Raw genomic sequence first — 6,765 nt, forward strand, 5'->3', positions numbered from 1 at the left:
AGTTTGATAACAGCCTAGGCAACATGGTGAGACCTCTGTCTCTACAAAACATTTAAAAATGAGCTGGGCCTTTTCCTGTAATGTAGGATCAAGGTAATGAAAAAGAAAAAAAATATTCATCATGAAATTTGGAGGAGACAGATATCCAAACTATTATCAGATGCTAATTCATCAGTTACACCATAGTAATACCCTAAGTGTGTTAAGTAAAAGGCTTTCTTCAGCTGTAATCCCAGCAATTCGGGAGGCTGAGTCAGGCAGATCATTTGAGGTCAGGAGTTTGAGACCAGCCTGGCCAACATGATGAAACCCGGTCTCTACTTAAAAAAGAAATTAGCCAGGCATGGTGGCCCATATCTGTAATCCCAGTTATTCAGGAGGCTGAGGTGGGAGAATCGCTTGAACCTGGGAGGCAGAGGTTACAGTGAGCCGAGATCATGCCACTGCACTCCAGCCTGGGTGACAGAGCTAGACTGCATCTCAATAAATAAATAAATAAATAAATAAATAAATAAATAAATTAGCTGTGCTTAGTGGCGAGTGCCTGTGGTCCCAACTACTCGGGAGGCTGAGGTGGGAGTATGGCTTGAGCACAGGAGGTCGAGGCTACAGTGAGCCATGTTTGTGACACTGCACTCCAGCCTGAGCGAGATCCTGTCTCAAAAGTAAAAATGACCAGGCACAGTGGCTCATACCTGTAATCCCAGTACTTTGGGAGGCTGAGGCAGGAAGATCACTTGAGCCCAGAAGTTCAAGACCAGCCTGGGCAACACAGCAAGATTTTGTCTCAAAAGAGAAGAAAAGGAAATAAAAGTTAAAAATTTAAATATATTTTCTTAAACTCTGCTTGAAAAAAAAATTCAGGAGAGGCATAGTGGATTACACCTATAATCCCAGCACATTGGGAGGTTTAGGCCGAAAGGTGGCTTGAGGCTTGGAGTTTGAGACCAGTCTGGGCAATATAGCAAGACTCTGCCTGTTTAAAAAAAAAAAAAAAAAAAGTAACTACAAAAATGTTTTAAATTCAATCTCAAGACATAAGATCAGGGAAACATTTTTCTTTTTAATTCAAACAAGAAAAATGGAAAGCTCAAAAAACTAAACATTATTGGCCAGGCATAGTGGCTCACGCCTGTAATCCCAACATTTTGGGATGCTGAGATCACCTGAGGTTGAGAGTTCAAGACCAGCCTGACCAACATGGAGAAACCCTGTCTCTACTAAAAATACAAAATTAGCTTGGTGTGGTGGCACATGCCTGTAATCCCAGCTACTCAGGGGGCTGAGGCAGGAGAATTACTTGAACTTGGGAGGCGGAGGTTGCAGTGAGCCAAGATCATGCCATTGTACTCCAGCCTGGACAACAAGAGCGAAACTCTGTCTGGAAACAAACAAACAAAAAACCCGTATGACCAGGCGTGGTGGTTCATGCCTGTAATCCCAGCACTTTAGGAGGCCGAGGTGAGCAGATCACTTGAGGTCAGGAGTTCAAGACCAGCCTGGCGAATATGGTGGAACCCCATCTCTACCAAAAGTACAAAAAACTATCCAGGCGTGGTGGCGTGTGTCTATAATCCCAGCTATTTGGGAGACTGAGGCAGGAGAATCACCTGAACCCAGGAGGGGGAAGTTGTAGTGAGCTGAGCTCATGCCACTCCACTCCAAACTGGGCAATAGAGGGAGACTCTGTCTCAAAAAAAAAAAAAAAAAAAACAACTTTGTAGACTGTGATGTGTGGGCCGAAAGAGAAGGCATCACTGTGCTCTTTCACCTGGAAAGAATGCATGTTGGTAACCGTGTAACTTATCCTTGTTTCAAGGTCTTCAGCAAATCTTGGTTGAATGTCTATCATCCATGCAGAATTGAGCTAATTGCTTTAGAGGTGATAAATAAGCAACCAGGGCCTGTGGCTGCCTTCCATGAATTTCCTGTCTGGTTGAGGAGGCAAAAAGAAGTAAATATTTAAACTCAAATTGTAATTCATTCAATTAATTCAATAAATATGGTCTTGAGCAACTATTAGATGCCAGATTCTGGGGATACAGCAACGAACAATTCTGATGAGGTCCCTGCCCTGGTGGACCTAGTTTGCCAGTGAGCAAGGGAAGCCTATAAAGTCAGACAGTGGTAAATGCAATGAAGAAAAAGAAGGCAGGCTAAAGGACAGTGACAGTATGCTATTTTTAGATGGGCTAATCAGGGAAGGCTGCTCTGAGGAAGCGATATTTGAGCCGAGCGGTAAGCGAAGGAGTGGGCTGTGACCATCTAAGGAGTGGTCGATTAGACAGAGGGGACGACAAACACCAAGGTCCTGGGTCAGGAACCTGCTCTGGGCGCAACAAGATGAGGCACTGATTGAGTGTCAGATGTGCGCCATGGTATAGAATTAAAAAGCATGTCTTCTAGAAGGTACCTTAAAAATCATTCAGCTAGGGCCGAGCGCGGTGGCTCTCTCCTGTAATCCCAGCACTTTGGGAGGCCAAGATGGGCAGATTGCTTGAGCCCAGGAGTTCGAAACCTTCCTGGCAACATGTTGTTTCTCCTAAAAATACAAAAAATTAGCCAGGCATGATGGCCTGTGCCTGCAGTCCCAGCTACTTGGGAGGCTGAGGTGGGAGGATCACTTGAGCACGGGAGACGGAGGTTGCAGTGAGCCGAGAGCACGACACTGCACTCCAACCTGGGTGACAGAGTGAGACCCCGTCTTAAAATCAATCAATCAATCAGCTCCCTGGACATGGTGGCACAAACCTATCATCTCAGCTACAGGGAAGGCAAAGGTGGGAGGATCCCTTGAGCCTAGGAGTTCGAGACCAACCTGGGCACCCCATCAATTTTAAGAAAAAAAAAATTTTAAAGAAAAAAAGCATGCAGTCCAAAGTAAAACAGTTGGGTATTTCACATACACTAAAATGTACAATTGACCCTTGAACAACTCAGGGTTGGGGTAATGACCCCAGCAGCACTGTTGAAAATTGGCATGTAACTTTTTTTTTTGAGGCACAGTCTCACTCTCTTGCCCATGCTGGAATGCAGTGGCATGATCTTGGCTCACTGCTGTCTCAACCTCCCGAGCTCAAGTAATCTTCCTGCCCCTGCCTACCGAGTAGCTGGGACTACAGACACGTGCTATCAAGCTCGCCTAACTTTTTCCCTTTTTTGTAGAGATGGGGTCTCACTGTATTGCCTAGGTTGCCTAGGCCCCACTTTGGCCTCCCAAAATGTTGGGATCACAGGTGTGAGCCACCACACCTGGCCAGCATATAACTTTTGATTCCTCAAAATGTTAACTACTAGACAAGTGTGGTGGTTCATGCCTGTAATCCCAGCACTGTGGGAGGCCAAGGCCAGTGGATTGCTTGAGGCCAGGAGTTCAAGGCTTTGGTGAGCTATGATCACACCTCTGCATTTCGGCCTGGGCAACAGAGAGAGATACTGTCTCTAAAAACAAAAACAAAACAAAAAACAGAGGCTGTGCACAGTGGCTCACACCTGTAATCCCAACAGTTTGGAGGCTGAGGTGGGAGGATTGCTGAGGAGTTTGAGACTAGCCTGGGCAACATAGTGAGACTCCATCTCTAATAAAAAAAAAAGAAAGGCAAAAACCCTAACTACTAATACTCTACTGCTAACCAGAAGCCATATGGATAACATCAATATTTAATTAACACATATTTTGATTTATTTTATTTTATTTTACTTTATTTTTTTGAGATAGAGTTTCGCTCTTGTTGCCCAGGCTGGAGTGCAGTGGCGTGATCTCAGCTCACCACAACCTCTGCCTCCCAGGTTCAAGCGATTCTCCTGCCTCAGCCTCCAGAGTTGCTGGGATTATAGCCATGTGCCATCACACTCGGCTAATTTTTGTATTTCTATTAGAGACAGGATTTCTTCATGTTGGTCAGGCTGGTCTCAAACTCCTGACCTCAGGTGATTCCCCCACCTCGGCCTCCCCATATGCTGAGATTATAGGCATGAGCCACCACACCCAGACAATGCTGTATTCTTATTATAAAGTAAGCTAAAGAAAATAAAATGTTACTAAGTAAATTATAAGAGGCCAGGCCCAGTGATTCATGCCTGTAATCTCGGCACTTTGGGAGGCTGAGGTGGGAGGATCACTTGAGCCCAGGAATTAGAGACCAGCCTGAGTAATATAGTGAAATTTCATCTGTACAAAAAAATTTTTTTTAATTAGCTGGCTGTGGTGTCACATGCCTGTAGTCCCAACTACTCAGGAGGCTGAGGCGGGAGGATTTCTTGAGCCCAGGAGGCAGAGGTTGCAGTGAGTTGAGATCGTGCCACCGTACTCCAGCCTGGGCAACAGAGCAAGACCCTGTCTCAAAATAAATTATGAGGAAGATAAAATGCATTTACAGTACTGTACTGTGTTTACTGATACCTTAACTTCATGTCATCTGTTTACAGGGTGAATCATCTGTCTGAAATGGCAGGCACCCACAGCTGCAGACCTCAATCTGGGTGGGGTACATAGCAAGCAATTCAACTTTTTCTTCTAAAAGAGGCACTTCCAGCATCACTAGAATGGGTCCCATATGTGAAACAAAGTTTCTACTCGAGAACTGAAAGAGATCAGTTTTTACTGCTATAGACAGTTTGCCAAAGAGACAATTGCTCACACAGATGATTGATTAGTGTTACCTGCTGTTTTAAGCAAATATTCTCAATAACAACTGGAAGTAACCACAAAATTATTACAGTACTGCACTGTGTACTACAGGTAATTTTTTTCAGTTATGATTTACTACTGCATCTTTATGTTTGTTTACATTTTTTGCAACTGTGAATGATGCCATGTATGATCTGTAAGTATGTTTGTGCGTCAGTTTGGGCAAATTTTAATTTTTTAATTTTTTTTTTTTTATTGTTTTTTTTTTTTGAGACAGAGTCTCGCCTTGTCGCCGAGGCTAGAGTGCAGTTGTGTGATCTCGGCTCACTGCAATCCCTGCCTCCTGGGTTCAAGCAATTCTCCTGCCTCAGCCTCCTGAGTAGCTGGGGTTACAGGTGCTTGCCACCACACCCGGCTAATTTTTGTATATTTAGTAGAAATGGGGTTTCACCATGTTGGCCAGGCTGGTCTCGAGCTCCTGACCTCGTGATCCACCAGCCTTAGCCTCCCAAAGTGCTGGGATTACAGGAGTGAGCCACTGCGCTGGCAAAATTTTAACTTTTTATAACAAGTTTGTGCACACTTTATGGTAGTAAATGATAAAATACACTAGTGTCTACATATATCTTGTGCATTCATACCTAACTTTTCTTAATTTTTTTTTTTTTTTTTGAGACAGTCTCACTCTGTCCCCCAGGCTGGAGTGCAGTGGCATGACCTCAGCTCACTGCAGCCTCCGCCTCCTGGGTTCAAGTGATTCTCATGCCTCAGCCTCCCAAGTAGCTGGGATTACAGGGGTGTGCTGCCACACCTGGCTAATTTTTGTATTTTTAGTAGAGATGGGGTTTCACCATGTTGGCCAGGCTGGTCTCAAACCCCTGACCTCAGGCGATCCACCCGCCTTGGCCTCCCAAAGTGCTGGGATTACGGGCATGAGCCACTGCGCCTGGCCAACTTTAAAAAAAAATTTTTTTTTTGCCATTTCTAGGCTATTCTGCAAGTTTTTTCAAATTGTCCCAAATCTCCAAAAAATTTTCCCATATATTTATTGAAAATATCCACATAAAAGTGAACTCACACAGTTCAAGGAACAACTGTATTCACTTTCCCCAACAAATCTGCAATGTTTTATCCCAAATAATCTACTGCTGCATTTTAAAAAATATACTACACCAATTTCAATAATCGATTTTACTCAACCTTTTCATTTTGCTATTTAGAACAAAAGAACAGACATTTATTGGAGTCTTGAAAATCATCTAAGTTGATAAGTCAAAAAACACAGCTATTACAACCCCAGACATGTTCCTCTGTAATTTAGCATCCTATTCATTCCCAATATGTTTCTTCCTAGACAAGAAACATGTTGAATTGATGGTCTTAACTTGCAAGATTCACTGAAACACCAAAGTTCTACAGAGTAAAAATTTAGTAGAGAAACAAGAAGAAAGAAAACTACCCAAGAATCATGCACATTTAAATGTATTTTCATTTAGTTATTTATTATTTTTAGAACTGAAGTGTCACTTTGTCACAGGCTGGCTTGCAGTAGTGCGACCTTAGCCCACTGCATCCTGGAACTCCTGGGCTCAAGTGATCCTCCTGCTTCAGCCTCGCAAGTAGCTGGGACTATAGGCATGTGCCACCATGCCGGGCTAATTTTTTCATTTTTTTGTAGAAATTGGGGGGGGGGGGGTCTTCCTATGTTGCCCAGGCTGGTCTCGAACTTCTGGCCTCAAGCGATCCTCCTACCTGGGCTGGCATTACTATTCTAGTCCAGCCTCCTACTTCCCTGGTAAATCTGCAGGATTTCCTAGGCTGGTCTTGACCTGCTGACCTCAAATGATCCTCCCATCTTCACCTCCCAAAGTACGGGGATTACAGGTGTGAGCCACTATGCCCGGCCTTGATTTATTAACTTGAACACAACAGAAGGGAAATTCTACAACGACTACCTGATATTATTAGTAACTGTCATTAAGGCAGGATGTGGTGGCTTATGCCTGTAATCCCAACACTTTGGGAGGCTGAGGAGGATAGCATTGCTTCAGCCAGGAGTTCAAGACCAGCCTGGGCAACATGATGAGACTCCCCATCTCTACAAAAAATAAAATAGGCTGGGCGTGGTGGCTCAC

The sequence above is a fragment of the Papio anubis genome, chromosome 18 (genome assembly GCF_008728515.1).
Source record: "Papio anubis isolate 15944 chromosome 18, Panubis1.0, whole genome shotgun sequence".
NCBI classification, from domain to species: domain Eukaryota; kingdom Metazoa; phylum Chordata; class Mammalia; order Primates; family Cercopithecidae; genus Papio; species Papio anubis.